This window comes from Salvia miltiorrhiza, chromosome 1 (genome assembly GCF_028751815.1).
Source record: "Salvia miltiorrhiza cultivar Shanhuang (shh) chromosome 1, IMPLAD_Smil_shh, whole genome shotgun sequence".
NCBI classification, from domain to species: domain Eukaryota; kingdom Viridiplantae; phylum Streptophyta; class Magnoliopsida; order Lamiales; family Lamiaceae; genus Salvia; species Salvia miltiorrhiza.
In genome coordinates this window covers 23,492,208-23,508,706 of record NC_080387.1, presented here as the reverse complement: position 1 = coordinate 23,508,706, position 16,499 = coordinate 23,492,208, and the positions used below count along the sequence as shown (strand labels likewise).

General features: G+C 40.1%; 3 long non-coding RNA genes across 3 annotated transcripts; 2 read left to right on the top strand and 1 right to left on the bottom strand.

Annotated features, from left to right (window-relative positions):
• Positions 1–394: 394 nt before the first annotated feature.
• LOC131007075 (uncharacterized) lies at positions 395–10,473 on the bottom strand. The gene is made up of 5 exons (XR_009095899.1): positions 9,749–10,473; positions 7,490–7,551; positions 3,623–6,799; positions 1,364–1,425; positions 395–673 (listed from the first exon to the last, which is right to left on the bottom strand). It is a non-coding gene; the product is annotated as an uncharacterized LOC131007075 (long non-coding RNA).
• On the top strand, positions 1,433–4,076 carry LOC131007074 (uncharacterized). Its single transcript, XR_009095898.1, has 2 exons — positions 1,433–2,589; positions 2,655–4,076. It is a non-coding gene; the product is annotated as an uncharacterized LOC131007074 (long non-coding RNA).
• Positions 7,559–10,202, top strand: LOC131007073 (uncharacterized). Its single transcript, XR_009095897.1, has 2 exons — positions 7,559–8,715; positions 8,781–10,202. It is a non-coding gene; the product is annotated as an uncharacterized LOC131007073 (long non-coding RNA).
• Positions 10,474–16,499: the final 6,026 nt, after the last annotated feature.

Here is a 16,499-nt window from a genome sequence, read left to right as displayed (position 1 = left end):
TTACAAATGTCGAACAAAAAAGTGTGTAATGAACTATTACACACTTTATTTTAAACAGTGTGTATAATATTAATAGTGCAATTTGAATTATTACACATATTTTCGATTTTATTTGTGGATATTTTATAGAAAAATGTCCATCGAAAATGTGTGTAATAGTTCAAATGAACTATTACACACTATTTCCCTGGACATTTCTAAATCTACACACGTTAAAATCGAAAAATGTGTGTAAACCACCTAATTGTAATACATAATTCTGCATATTGGATTTGTCACGACCGGCCTTAATTAAGGATAATTAATCCGGGAAAACCATGACTGGGGAAGGGAAATTAAGAAGCGGGTTTAGAAAGGGGTGCATAAAAGAATACTCAAAGAGCTTGAATACGCGTGAAATATTCCTTAAAAAGGAAAAAGGCATAGTTCGCATAAAAAGGGTACTCAAAGAACTTGTATACGCATTATATTCCTTAAAAGGAAAAAGGCATCATTAGGGGCTTGGCTAAAACATTATCAGAGTTTGCAACGGAAGGCGTAACTGAAATAATCAGTGTTTACAGCGGAAAGCATAACTGTGATACATGTATGAAGACATGTATCCTTTCTGAGCCTACTTTAAGTTCGACAAAAACTCCACTCAGCAACACTTCATCGCCCATCACAGCTCAACCTGCACAAACATAAACATACGAAGGGCTGAGTACAAGAGTACTCAGTGGGCAGTGCCAAGCATATAACATAATATCAACAACAAAACACAACTTCGCATAAGAGACATAAGTTTCTTTCAAATCCTTTGCTCATTAAACATTTCATTCAATAACAACATGAGCGCATTCTTCATCATCAATAATCATAAACAAGCATCGTGTCGTGGAGAAGGCCTTCCCCAACGAACACGGGCATCGCGCCGTGAAGGGAGCCTCCCTCAGCGGTCACGGCATCGTACTATTGAGGGAGGCCTCCCCCAATAGACGCTGTAACACTGGCATACTGGCATACTGGCATCGCGCCGCGAGAGAGGCCTCTCTCAGCGGACACGGGCATCGCGCCGTGAGGAAGGCCCTCCTCAGCGGACACGGCATCGTACTGTTGAGGGAGGCCTCCCCCAACAGACGCAAGCATCAAACATAAGCATAAACTTATCAGCGTAAAGCATTCAAGCGTAAATAAGTGTAATCAAGCGTAAATTACATAGGGCGTAAATAGTATAAACAGCATAGCGTAAATCATTTAACGTGCAGCATAATAAAGCTTAACTCATTTAAGCGTAATAAAGCATACCATACTTGAAGATCCAATTTGCATTTAAAGCATAACACATGCATAGCATTTTATTTACGCGTAAGAAATTGCCCACCTGATAGCAAAGTTTTGCTAAGTACTGTGACTCCTTGAGTAGTTCTTACTCTCGCGCTTGACCTTAATCACGAGAATATAAAATAAGACATTGGCTCAAGGAAAATTCCCAATTAATGAGAAAGCATAATTTAACTGTGCATGAATCTTGTATGCATGAACTAATCTTCTGAGCGATAATCGGGAATTCTACTATTAATCATTGTTAATAGATTTAACTAATTCTCGTCTAACGCGGTCAAATAGAGCTGTGATTCTTCATTTCCCATCGGAATATTCTAATTGTAAAATAGATCTCGTATTTGTACTCGATCGAAATAAAGAACTAACTCGGCTTTAATCGAGGTGTGATCTCATAAAAATTATCGGGCTTTTCAAAATTTAATAAATAATTGAAAACATTTCTCTTGAGTTAAGAACACCAACAATATTCTTACTCGTCTTTCTTTAATAATTGGATTTATAATTAAAACCAATTAAATACTTTTATTGCAAGTAAAAATGCAATTTCATGTCATGCTTAGCATATAATAAGTAATTTACTTAAAATATGCACATAATAATAATACAATATTATTATTATGTAAATCATCTTTTGAGAAAAATAATTAATTAAACTAAATAAATAGTCTAATTAATAAGTATCCATTTTTCTTTGAACTCCAGCCCAGTTAAATAATAAGATAGCCCATTTCTTTAAAAAAAAACATAAGCCCAATGTTTCAATTTAAATCAGGGCCCAAAGACTTTAATAAAATCGGTCCAAAGACTTTAATAAAATCGGCCCATAGCCAAAGCCCAATACCATTTAAACACAAGCTCAATCTTTTAAAAGATAAAAACCCAATTAAAATAAATGATGAGGCCCAAATTCCATTTAAAAAAATCGGCCCATCACTTATTAAAAATCGGCCCAAGACTCGGCCCAAAATAAAGAAATAACCCGGCCCAATGTAAATAAATGCTAAAAGCCCAATTGAATTAACAAAAGAGGCCCAACTTCAATTAATTAACTAAAGCCCAATTTCTTTTCCTCCAAGTCGGTTCTCTCTTCTTCTCCCAGCAGAACACGCTCCACTCTCTCTCAAGCAATTCACGCCTTTCTCTATCTATTCTTTTTCAAACAGTCGCCGCTCAAGACATCTCTCTCTCTCTCGCCCGCTCTACGCGAGCTCCGCCGCGAACGGCTCCGGCGAGAACGACGGCCAGCCGAGGACATCGCCCCTGGTCCATTTCTCTCTCTCTCCATCTACTTCCCTCTCTCAATTTCTCACCCGATCTGTCTCCCGCAGATCTGCCGTCGCCGCTCCGTACTCTGACCATTCCAGCCGCCGGCGAGGCCGGCGTTGCTCAGAACCCCGACGTCGGTCTGCTCCCTCATCTCCTCTCTCTCGATTTACCTCTCAAACTCGACTGAGAGGAGGAGCCCTAGCTTTCCCTGAGATCGAATCCTCCGCCGTTTCTGTAAGTCCGGCGACCGCTAGTTGTCGTCCCCCCTCCAAACTTGGTGTCTCGGCCTCAAATCCGTGTTCGGGAAGAAGAGAGTGGAAGGGCGAGCCCTAATCATCAAATACCAGGTCGCCGCTGCACCGCGTCTCCATCAGAATCTGATGGCTGGTCGCCGTGGCTCTGTAAATCCGGCAACTGACTGCCGGTTTCGTTCTCCTCCACGAATCGCCGCCATCTCCTTCGCGTTCCTCCGGCGACCAGGTAAAGTCCGCCTTCGTTGTTCTCCGGGGTCGACGGGGTTCGATTTGTGCCACGCCACCGCCGCTGCTGCTACTGGAAGGCCGGCTTCGCCGTTGCTGTCGCTGTTCCCGGCGAAGGGTGTCGCCTCGCCTACTCCTCGGCGCCGTTAAATCCCGATTCAGAGCAGGGCAATCGGCCCTATTTCTTAAGCTAAGTTCTCTAGTTTCATTCTACTATTGTATCTTGATTCATTTGCTTATGATGTGAAAGTTTAATACGAGGGGTTGTGGTTTTTCCTAATTCCGTTTATAAGCCGTGGAAATTTTGCTACTGTGCTAAATGAATAACAGCGTTGTTATATGCTCGTCAATGAGCCCTGTGTTGGATTATGAGCTAAGGTGTATTCTTTCTTTGTTTTGCATAAACTCATATGCTTGTTGTTCTAGAGTGCAGCCTGTTTGTGAAGTTTATACTTCTATTGTACGAAATATCTAGGCTATTTGATGTAGATGAACTGTGATATGCTAGATATGGATGCAAACTGAGTTGAATATTTGGGATATCAAATTACCTTGAGTATTTTGTGTTGGTAGCTGCTGTTGTTGATAATGAATTCAATGGAGAAGAAACTCTCGATACTTGGCAGTTGGCAGCAGGAACTTCATCTCCCTTTCTGGTGCTTGGTGTATGAGAGAAGGAATGAAGTAAGTGGAAAGTTTGGTGGAGAAAAAGGGTGGTGGTGCAGGCTAGTGCGTAGGTCTCATTTTTGTTAAGTGGAGGTAGTGGTTGATAAATAATTAGATAGTGGAAGATGATTGTCTTAAGCATGATCTTCCTCCTAAAGCCAGCAAATTCGAGAGTTTTATTTTTTTACCCAAATGTACTGCGTCACTCTTGCTGCCAGTGGTGAGCTTATATGCAAAGATTTCTTCTTGTACTCAGAAAAAAAATCAATTACTGCATTGATTGATAGTGGTGGTTGAAGTTCTAATTGTAAATAATAATAAATCTTTGTGTCTTGGTTACTCAGTGCATCTACTATTTAATCGCGTGTTTGCAATCAAATATTGGCTTATGCTCATTATTCATGTATAAATTAAATAAGTAGATTTAATTCACTTCACAAGCCATTTAATATCTAGATTAAATCCGTATATTTAATCTGCGTTGCAGTCGGAATAATTTCTCGACTTCTAGTAAATAATAGAAATAATATTTCTATCGCATATAAATTAATCACTTGACTTTGCTAAGTCAGTTATTAAACTGGATAATAGATTATTGAATGGCTCAATAATCCTCGTCGCGTTTTTCTCATACGTAAAAAAAAAAAAATATATATATAAAGCTAAAATAATAACTCTGTTTCTGAAGAAAAAAAAAAAAATCAGGACCATAAACTGGATTCATTAAAAAAAAATTGCATTTACTAGTTTTAATCATAAATAAAAGAGCGGGCTACTACATACTACCCCTCTTAACAAAAATTTCGTCCCGAAATTTGTATATCTCTGCTAAAACAGTTCGGGGTATTTTTCCTTCATCTTGTCTTCAAGTTCCCGCGTAGCTTCTCTTGTCTGCGGTGTCTCCATAAGATTTTCACTGATGTGATTGAGACTGATTTCGCAAGTGTCCATGTATTGCTGGCAAGGGGGTGCGGGTGTTCCCAATTGCTGAACCTCGTTGTCTGTTGGGGCATTGCGTGGAGTAGTGACCTTTTTGGCCACAATTGTAACAACCGTTAGTTCCAGCTCGACAGATACCCCTATGCATCTTACCACAATTTGGGCAAGGTGAAATTCCTCTCTGACTTTGGCTACCCCCAGTTGACTCGAGGTTAGTTCGTGCCTCGTACCTTGGTTGAATAAATTGTTCGGCCCGTTCCTTTTCTTGCCACACTTTCTTACTAGTCTGATTGATATTGTCTTCGTTGTTGTCCCACTTGCGCTTCCCTTTGAGAGTATGTGAGGCTACTGGTGGATCATTTGGCGTTGAGATCAATGGTGGGGCAGACTTGTCTGACGGCATTGCAGCTTCAATGTCAAGTGCCCTGTTCAGAGACTCCGTATATGAGAGTCCTCCGTGGCTTGCTAGAGTCATCCTAATTTCGTGTCGCAGACCGGCACAAAATTTCTCTGCCATCTTCTCATCTGTGTCCACTTGTTGTGGAGCAAACCTAGACAGGTTGCAGAATTCCTTGTCGTATTCAACCACAGATTTCTTTCCTTGCTTCAACTCGTAGAACTCAGCTTCTTTCTTCTTCCTATAGCTTTTCGGAATATATTTATCATATAATCCTGTCTTAAAATCTTCCCAAGTATAACTTGCCCATTGTTCAGGTGTCAGAATTTTTCGTCGTGCTTCCCACCAAAAATCTGCTGATCCTGTTAGCTGGAATGAGACGCAAGATAGGCGTTCCTCATCAGTACAACGTAGAAAGTTGAAAATGCGTTCCATTGCACGCACCCAAATCTCAGCTTCAGCCGGTTCACTCGTTCCGTCAAACGTAGGTGGGCTTTTGCCTTAAAAAGAGTTCTTCGACTCTCCTAGTCGGGGGCGGAGGGGATGGATTATGTCCTCGAGCATCTTGTGGTTCTTCTGGTACAGCGTTACGGTTTCTGCGATTGTTATTGTTTCTCGCAGGGCGTCCTCTCTTAGGCGGCATTCTGATAGCAGGGATGTGTCAATTAGTACACTCTAGCATAATCTAATACAAACCTCTAAAGAATTCTTGTAAAGGTCAAATTATTCTAACTTGTAAACAAGTCATAACTCCAATGACTGCATTGATGTAGTAAGCTTTAAGGGTCCTTAGCATCTCAAATCCATGAGTCATATCAATTCTTAAGCATATAATATCACATCATCTAAATTGGATACTTAGGCATAAGTCATGAAGATTCATAGCGGCTATAAAATCATGAGCTTAAGAATTATTCTATACGTATCACTTATCTTGCTGCCTTCACTATAGCCACTAAAAGATACAATCTAATTTCTTCTATGTTTGCTTCTATGTTCTGTCGTAGTGGTGATCTCATATCTTAATAGCTCTATGTTCATATGGATTCATTCCATAGGCATACTTAATCGCGCTTGCGTAAATCATTTCATTCGAACAACATAACATAGCTATTGACAGTTACACACTTTGTTATTACGCTACTTTGCACTTTTCGTAAACATTAACTCACAACTTGGAAGAGCTTACCATTCTGCTTCGTTGAGTGTGATGCGACGAAGTGCTGAGCTTTGTCGATTGAACTCTAGGCATTTTAGTGATACATTCTAAGTTTGGCTTAAATAAACTCTTAGGCTCAGAGCAAACGAACTGCTCTGATACCACTCTGTCACGACCGGCCTTAATTAAGGATAATTAATCCGGGAAAACCATGACTGGGGAAGGGAAATTAAGAAGCGGGTTTAGAAAGGGGTGCATAAAAGAATACTCAAAGAGCTTGAATACGCGTGAAATATTCCTTAAAAAGGAAAAAGGCATAGTTCGCATAAAAAGGGTACTCAAAGAACTTGTATACGCATTATATTCCTTAAAAGGAAAAAGGCATCATTAGGGGCTTGGCTAAAACATTATCAGAGTTTGCAACGGAAGGCGTAACTGAAATAATCAGTGTTTACAGCGGAAAGCATAACTGTGATACATGTATGAAGACATGTATCCTTTCTGAGCCTACTTTAAGTTCGACAAAAACTCCACTCAGCAACACTTCATCGCCCATCACAGCTCAACCTGCACAAACATAAACATACGAAGGGCTGAGTACAAGAGTACTCAGTGGGCAGTGCCAAGCATATAACATAATATCAACAACAAAACACAACTTCGCATAAGAGACATAAGTTTCTTTCAAATCCTTTGCTCATTAAACATTTCATTCAATAACAACATGAGCGCATTCTTCATCATCAATAATCATAAACAAGCATCGTGTCGTGGAGAAGGCCTTCCCCAACGAACACGGGCATCGCGCCGTGAAGGGAGCCTCCCTCAGCGGTCACGGCATCGTACTATTGAGGGAGGCCTCCCCCAATAGACGCTGTAACACTGGCATACTGGCATACTGGCATCGCGCCGCGAGAGAGGCCTCTCTCAGCGGACACGGGCATCGCGCCGTGAGGAAGGCCCTCCTCAGCGGACACGGCATCGTACTGTTGAGGGAGGCCTCCCCCAACAGACGCAAGCATCAAACATAAGCATAAACTTATCAGCGTAAAGCATTCAAGCGTAAATAAGTGTAATCAAGCGTAAATTACATAGGGCGTAAATAGTATAAACAGCATAGCGTAAATCATTTAACGTGCAGCATAATAAAGCTTAACTCATTTAAGCGTAATAAAGCATACCATACTTGAAGATCCAATTTGCATTTAAAGCATAACACATGCATAGCATTTTATTTACGCGTAAGAAATTGCCCACCTGATAGCAAAGTTTTGCTAAGTACTGTGACTCCTTGAGTAGTTCTTACTCTCGCGCTTGACCTTAATCACGAGAATATAAAATAAGACATTGGCTCAAGGAAAATTCCCAATTAATGAGAAAGCATAATTTAACTGTGCATGAATCTTGTATGCATGAACTAATCTTCTGAGCGATAATCGGGAATTCTACTATTAATCATTGTTAATAGATTTAACTAATTCTCGTCTAACGCGGTCAAATAGAGCTGTGATTCTTCATTTCCCATCGGAATATTCTAATTGTAAAATAGATCTCGTATTTGTACTCGATCGAAATAAAGAACTAACTCGGCTTTAATCGAGGTGTGATCTCATAAAAATTATCGGGCTTTTCAAAATTTAATAAATAATTGAAAACATTTCTCTTGAGTTAAGAACACCAACAATATTCTTACTCGTCTTTCTTTAATAATTGGATTTATAATTAAAACCAATTAAATACTTTTATTGCAAGTAAAAATGCAATTTCATGTCATGCTTAGCATATAATAAGTAATTTACTTAAAATATGCACATAATAATAATACAATATTATTATTATGTAAATCATCTTTTGAGAAAAATAATTAATTAAACTAAATAAATAGTCTAATTAATAAGTATCCATTTTTCTTTGAACTCCAGCCCAGTTAAATAATAAGATAGCCCATTTCTTTAAAAAAAAACATAAGCCCAATGTTTCAATTTAAATCAGGGCCCAAAGACTTTAATAAAATCGGTCCAAAGACTTTAATAAAATCGGCCCATAGCCAAAGCCCAATACCATTTAAACACAAGCTCAATCTTTTAAAAGATAAAAACCCAATTAAAATAAATGATGAGGCCCAAATTCCATTTAAAAAAATCGGCCCATCACTTATTAAAAATCGGCCCAAGACTCGGCCCAAAATAAAGAAATAACCCGGCCCAATGTAAATAAATGCTAAAAGCCCAATTGAATTAACAAAAGAGGCCCAACTTCAATTAATTAACTAAAGCCCAATTTCTTTTCCTCCAAGTCGGTTCTCTCTTCTTCTCCCAGCAGAACACGCTCCACTCTCTCTCAAGCAATTCACGCCTTTCTCTATCTATTCTTTTTCAAACAGTCGCCGCTCAAGACATCTCTCTCTCTCTCGCCCGCTCTACGCGAGCTCCGCCGCGAACGGCTCCGGCGAGAACGACGGCCAGCCGAGGACATCGCCCCTGGTCCATTTCTCTCTCTCTCCATCTACTTCCCTCTCTCAATTTCTCACCCGATCTGTCTCCCGCAGATCTGCCGTCGCCGCTCCGTACTCTGACCATTCCAGCCGCCGGCGAGGCCGGCGTTGCTCAGAACCCCGACGTCGGTCTGCTCCCTCATCTCCTCTCTCTCGATTTACCTCTCAAACTCGACTGAGAGGAGGAGCCCTAGCTTTCCCTGAGATCGAATCCTCCGCCGTTTCTGTAAGTCCGGCGACCGCTAGTTGTCGTCCCCCCTCCAAACTTGGTGTCTCGGCCTCAAATCCGTGTTCGGGAAGAAGAGAGTGGAAGGGCGAGCCCTAATCGTCAAATACCAGGTCGCCGCTGCACCGCGTCTCCATCAGAATCTGATGGCTGGTCGCCGTGGCTCTGTAAATCCGGCAACTGACTGCCGGTTTCGTTCTCCTCCACGAATCGCCGCCATCTCCTTCGCGTTCCTCCGGCGACCAGGTAAAGTCCGCCTTCGTTGTTCTCCGGGGTCGACGGGGTTCGATTTGTGCCACGCCACCGCCGCTGCTGCTACTGGAAGGCCGGCTTCGCCGTTGCTGTCGCTGTTCCCGGCGAAGGGTGTCGCCTCGCCTACTCCTCGGCGCCGTTAAATCCCGATTCAGAGCAGGGCAATCGGCCCTATTTCTTAAGCTAAGTTCTCTAGTTTCATTCTACTATTGTATCTTGATTCATTTGCTTATGATGTGAAAGTTTAATACGAGGGGTTGTGGTTTTTCCTAATTCCGTTTATAAGCCGTGGAAATTTTGCTACTGTGCTAAATGAATAACAGCGTTGTTATATGCTCGTCAATGAGCCCTGTGTTGGATTATGAGCTAAGGTGTATTCTTTCTTTGTTTTGCATAAACTCATATGCTTGTTGTTCTAGAGTGCAGCCTGTTTGTGAAGTTTATACTTCTATTGTACGAAATATCTAGGCTATTTGATGTAGATGAACTGTGATATGCTAGATATGGATGCAAACTGAGTTGAATATTTGGGATATCAAATTACCTTGAGTATTTTGTGTTGGTAGCTGCTGTTGTTGATAATGAATTCAATGGAGAAGAAACTCTCGATACTTGGCAGTTGGCAGCAGGAACTTCATCTCCCTTTCTGGTGCTTGGTGTATGAGAGAAGGAATGAAGTAAGTGGAAAGTTTGGTGGAGAAAAAGGGTGGTGGTGCAGGCTAGTGCGTAGGTCTCATTTTTGTTAAGTGGAGGTAGTGGTTGATAAATAATTAGATAGTGGAAGATGATTGTCTTAAGCATGATCTTCCTCCTAAAGCCAGCAAATTCGAGAGTTTTATTTTTTTACCCAAATGTACTGCGTCACTCTTGCTGCCAGTGGTGAGCTTATATGCAAAGATTTCTTCTTGTACTCAGAAAAAAAATCAATTACTGCATTGATTGATAGTGGTGGTTGAAGTTCTAATTGTAAATAATAATAAATCTTTGTGTCTTGGTTACTCAGTGCATCTACTATTTAATCGCGTGTTTGCAATCAAATATTGGCTTATGCTCATTATTCATGTATAAATTAAATAAGTAGATTTAATTCACTTCACAAGCCATTTAATATCTAGATTAAATCCGTATATTTAATCTGCGTTGCAGTCGGAATAATTTCTCGACTTCTAGTAAATAATAGAAATAATATTTCTATCGCATATAAATTAATCACTTGACTTTGCTAAGTCAGTTATTAAACTGGATAATAGATTATTGAATGGCTCAATAATCCTCGTCGCGTTTTTCTCATACGTAAAAAAAAAAAAAATATATATATAAAGCTAAAATAATAACTCTGTTTCTGAAGAAAAAAAAAAAATCAGGACCATAAACTGGATTCATTAAAAAAAAATTGCATTTACTAGTTTTAATCATAAATAAAAGAGCGGGCTACTACAGGATTGCAATTGTCAAAACACCTAATGCATTCACATAAATGAAATGTGTTTTCAAAATACCCATAAACATAGTATCGGTCAATATTGCAAAAAAAGAAGACAAATAGTTCCAACAAAAATGAAAACAATCATAAACGCCAAGTAGTGATAGTATCAATGGTGGATTCATCAATTTTTCTGAATGAATTCAATTCTTTCTTGTCAAAAGTGTAGGGCTGTCAAAATGGGCCTAAAATGGCCTGGCCTAACGGGCCAGCCCGACCCACCTGTAGTTTTGGCCGGACTGGGCTACCAAGTGATCATCTGACATATGTCTCTCATCATTTCCATCATCACCTTTTCCTATGATGTTCTCTAGTGGTTCCACGAAAATAGGACCGTACTCCTAATTCATGACAAAAAAAAATTAAGATAAAGAATAATATTATATTAAACACATTTACACAAATATTCGATTTTAAAGTGTGTAACTATATCAATGTCCAGCGAAAAAGTGTGTAATAATTCAAAATGAACTATTACACACTTTATTTCAAAAAGTGTGCATACTTTAGAGGAAAATGTCCAGCGAAAAACTGTGTAATAGTTCATTTTAAACTATTACACAATTTATTCTTAAAGTGTGTAATAGTTCTTTTTGAACTATTACACACTTTTTCCTTGGACATTATTATAGTTACACACTTTAAAATTGAAAATGTGTGTAAACCACCTAATTGTAATACATAAACATACCAAGTGATATCCTCCATTTGTCTCTCATCATTTACATCATTACCCTTTCCTATAATATTCTCTAGTGGCTCCACGGAAGTAGGACCGTGCCCCTAAGATCATGACAAAAATGAAATTAAGATAAAGAATAATATTATAATTGTAAGACACATAAACATACCAAGTGATCATCCGCCATATGTCTCTCATCATTTATATACTATCCACCCTAAGATAATGAAAAATAAAATAAAAAACAAATATAAGAACTGTAAAATGTTACAATTATGAAATTCAAACATATAAATAATACAGTCATAAACGGATCGGACACATGTCCTTATAAGCAAGTTGCATGAGATAATGATTGCAATTGGTTTATTTTTAATTGGACACATGTCCTTATAGGCAAGTTGCATGCGATGATGATTGCAATTGGTTTAAGTTTGGCTAATGACTTTGGTCCAGTGGTGCTTTATTCGGACTCTTTGTTAGCTATTCACTCAGTTGTTGACACCCATCATGGTTTGAACTCTCTTTGTGATGATTTGTGGGATATTTTTGCTCATGCCCAGGAACATGTGGTCCTCGATTTTTTCCATGTTCGGCGTGATGCTAATAGAGCGGCGCACGTGTTTATGGATGTCAATCCAGCCAAAAACCCGTGGGCTGACCTGATTAACCCGTCAATTCGAGAGGATTAGGGTTGAAAATTTTAAACTCGATAAAAATTACAATCCGACGAGCCCCGTAACTAAATAGCCCAACACCCAATAGGGTCAGTACGATTAACCTTATGGGCTAGCCCGAAACCCGAATACTTAACATAAAATATTTAGATATAAAAATTAAAAAATGATACTTATTTAATATATATATATATATATATATATATACATAGGGTGTGGTTCTAGAAAGAACCACATTATTTGTGAGAACGTGAGAACCATAAAATCTAATGCATTCACTGTAAAAATTAATGCATTCGCTGTTAAAATTAATGCACTCAAAAAAATAAAAAAAAATTGCTCCCTTCAGGATTTGAACCCAGGATCTGCATTCATCCAACAAGATGATACATCCACCGTAGATCTTGATAATCGAATGGCTGAAAATGGTTCTCCATTCTTTTTTTATTTATGGTTCTTTCTTGAACCTCTCCATATATATATATATATATAGTGTGTGTGGTTCTAGAGAGAACTACATTATTTGTGAGAACATGATAACCAATAAATCTAATTGTTAGGTCCTGAGGGTCTCGAATAGGTGTATGGGGGGGAATACACCTATGGGCTATTTTAAATTCCTCAATCAGAGGGATCTCAGATAGAGATCAAAACGAAACTTTACACGCAAACACAGACTCCTGTTTTACTGAAAACAATTTTGACCAAACAGGGTTGGCGACTGATACTGAAAGCTCTTCAGTAAAGAGTTATCAGTTAAGTTGCTGGAACTTAACTGATGCAAATAAAGGCTTCAGTCGGGTTTGCTAAAACAGAGATGATAACACTCTTCCTGACTATCACAAGATAGATCAGTCAGACTGATATCATACGCAGCGGAAATTAAACTAAGTTTCGCAACAGCTTCGGTGGAGCACGTTGTAGGTCTTTAGGTTTCTCTTTGCAGTTAATCAGTGTTCAGTTTATCAATTGAAATAACATAAGTAAGAATGTAAAACTGAAAGCTGTAAACAACACAGAGACTTTTACGTGGTTCGGAAAAACCCTTTCCTACATCCACGATCGGTTAATCCACGGCTCATCACAATACTCACGAATGACAGTATTGAGGAACTCAGTCCCACGATCTGATCTGATGTTGATGATGTTGACTTCTTTTTCAACGCTCAGTCTTCTCAGCAGCTTTGGCAGTTCCTCCAGTGTCTCATTTTTCTTGAAGAGAAATATAACCCAAGTGTATCGTGAATAATCATCCACAACAACTAAGGTATACTTCCTACCATTGTAGCTTCTTGGAAAGATAGGGCCAAACAGATCCATGTGAAGTAGTTGAAGAATTCTTCCAGAGGAGTGTCCTGACTTTGACTTGAATGACATCCGTGTCTGCTTTCCTCTTTGACATACTTCACATTCTTGCTTCTTCTGGAACACAATAGAAGGCAGACCTTCTACCAGTTGATGTTTAGCAAGCTTGTTGATCGTCTTGAAGTTGAGATGGTTGAGTCTCTTGTGCCACAGCCAGTTGAGCTCCGAGATGCTTTTGCTGATGAGGCATGTTTCTGGTAGGCTGTCTTCCTATGAAACGACGTAGAGACTTCCTTGTCTGAAACCTTTCAGAACCACCTTCTTTTGATTGTTTCTAACAGTGAATTCATCCTTCTTGATCTTCACTGTGAAATCGCTGTCACAAAATTGACTCACAGACAATAGATTATGTTTAAGACCAGAAACAAAGCTAACGTTACTGATACTGGCGTTACCCATGTTAAGCACACCGTAGCCTTTTGTTTCTCTGATTGAGTTGTCTCCGAATGCAACTTTGGATCCAGCTTTCTCAACATACTGAGATAAATATTCTTTGTAGCCCGTCATGTGCTTCGAGCAGCCACTATCCAGATACCATGTTCTGATTGAAGCTTTAACTTCTTCCTTCTTTTTGTGTTTCCTGACATTGACCTGCAAGGAAGAGTTGCTTCAGGCACCCAATCAAGATTTGGGTCCTTCGATGTTAGCTCGAGTTCCCTTTGGAACCCATATCTGTTTCAGAATTGGTCTGGCTGATCTCTTGCGCTTTGTTGATCTTCTGATTGACGTTGTTGGTGCTTCAGTTGGCACATGAGCATTCTTCTATTGAGAATTTCCTTTGAAGGCCTCACTCTTGTAGCAATTCTGTCCGATGAGTGGTTGAGGTCTTCTTTGCTCGGCGAAGTATCTTCCTTGAGATACTCGAGTCTTCGTAGACTGATGGAGACTTGACTAATGTCGTGTGATATGAGTCATTTGATGTCCAGTTGCTTGTCGTCGTGGATGTCGCTTGGCTCGATTGGACTCATCATTGTTTGGTCTCCATGGATGTTGTTCCTTCTGAAACTGAACTGATGTCAGTCTCTGACCGATATGGCCTTTCTTCCCCCTGGACTGGTGAGGAAGATTCTTCTTGATTCCTGATGTTCCTTCCCCGATCTTTGACTGAGATCTGCTTTCCAGTCTTCTCAGTAGGATGAACTGGTTGGGGGCCTCCTTTGCTCGTCTGTAGCTCCGTGGAGGTGGAACATTTGATCTAGCCATCAGTTTGCGTTTGCGAACTTCATTCATATCATGATCTCTTGATTCTTCTGATGTTGTGACTTCAGAAGTATCGTCCTTTGAAGCGATCATGATCTTCTTTCCTTTGTCAGCTGCAACCTTTCCTCCAATGCTTTTAACAAGGCCTTTTGATGGAAAGTTGCTCATCATGGGAGACTGCATCATGCAGTTCTTGACTGTTTCTTCCAGCTTGTGATTGAGCCTCTTGATCTCATGAGATGCTCTATCACATTCTGAGTTGGAGATTCTGAGCTTTTCTTCCAGTCGGCTGTTCTCCATGATTAGCTGATCAAGACAAGTTTCATTCGGAAAGTAGATGATTGTCTGATTCCTAGCTCGTTCATCATTGATCTCCTTGTCCAATTTCTGATTCTGCTTGAGGAGATCTTCGAACATTTTTCTCAACTGACAGTGATCAGTCATGAGCTGATCAAACTCGTCAGTTTTATCGGATGAGCTATCTCCAGATTCTGAGTGATCTCCTGAAAGCATCAGGAAGTTATCAGTATAAGGAGTTTTTGAATGAGAGATTACCTCTGAGCCATTCATTCCATTGTCGTAGCTGTTGTCAGCCACGCTTTCAGATTAATTGGCCATCAGGGCTCGGCTCTCATCGTCTGAGCTGGAACTGTCGAAGTCGGATGATTCTGATGTGTCTTTGGAAGAATCAGCATCGTCAGTAACCATCGCTTTCTTCTTCGAAAAGCTGCGATCTTTCTTGGCTTTCAGCTCTCTGCGCTCAGCTTGAGTCAGATCAGGGCATTCATTTCGAAAGTGCCCTTTCTTTCTACATCCAAAGCATTCCATGTCTTTGATGTCGTAAGCGGCTGACTTTCTTTCTCCGCTTCGATCTGTGGAATGTCTGGAGTTGCTTTCTCTTTCTTTTCCTTTGTAGTGCTGCTTGTGGAACCTTCTGTATTTCCGGAGCTTGGACTCCATTTTGTTGAATCTTTCAGTCAACAAAGCATATTGACTGAAGAAGTCCTCAGGGTTGAGTTTCGTTGGTTCCTTGATCTGTTTCTTGCCTTCTCTTCTTGAGGCTTTCAGTGCTGCTCCTTTTGAGGTTGATGGACCATCTTCGTCTGATCCTCCAGCCTTTTTGATTCCAAGATTTCTCAGAAGGTCGAACTTATTTGCCATGAGATCGGAGAAAAGCTTATTTGTCGGGAGCTGACTGAATCCTGGCTTATGCTGATGAGCGACTGAGTAGATCTGCCATTCTCCTCGTGGCAGTGCTCGAAGAATCTTCAGGTTGATTTCTCGTTGAGTGTATTTGTCTTTAGAAATGGATTGAACTTCATTCAAGATTTGATTGAATCTAAGTTCCATTTCCTCGACAGATTCATTCTTGAGCATGAGGAAGGAGTCGAACTTCTGGCAAGCTATGGATATCTTATTCTCCTTGATTTCCTCGGAACCTACGCACATTCTTTCCAGAATGTCCCACATCTCCTTTGCAGTTCCGCACTTGATGATCTTCATGACATGCTTGTCGGGAACTGTGCCGGAGATGATGCTTTTGGCGAGGTTGTCAAGCTCATCTTGCTTCATTTCTTCGGTGGTGAAGTTTGCCTTTTGTTTGGGCTGGACCTCATCGTAAGGATCTTGTTGTGGATCAACAGGAATCCGTTTGACGGTTTCGGTGATGATGATTGGTCCGCTGGTGATGACTTTCCACATTCGGCAATGTTGGGCGGTGAGGAAGCTTTCAAGCCGAAACTTCCATATGTCGTATTTTTCAATACTAAACATAGGTAGGGAAGATAATCTACTGTGGTTAGTCTCCATCAAAAAAGAGAGAACATATAACAACAGATAGAACAGATAGCAAGCACAAAAAAAGAGAGAACTTTTTCGAGACCTTTAA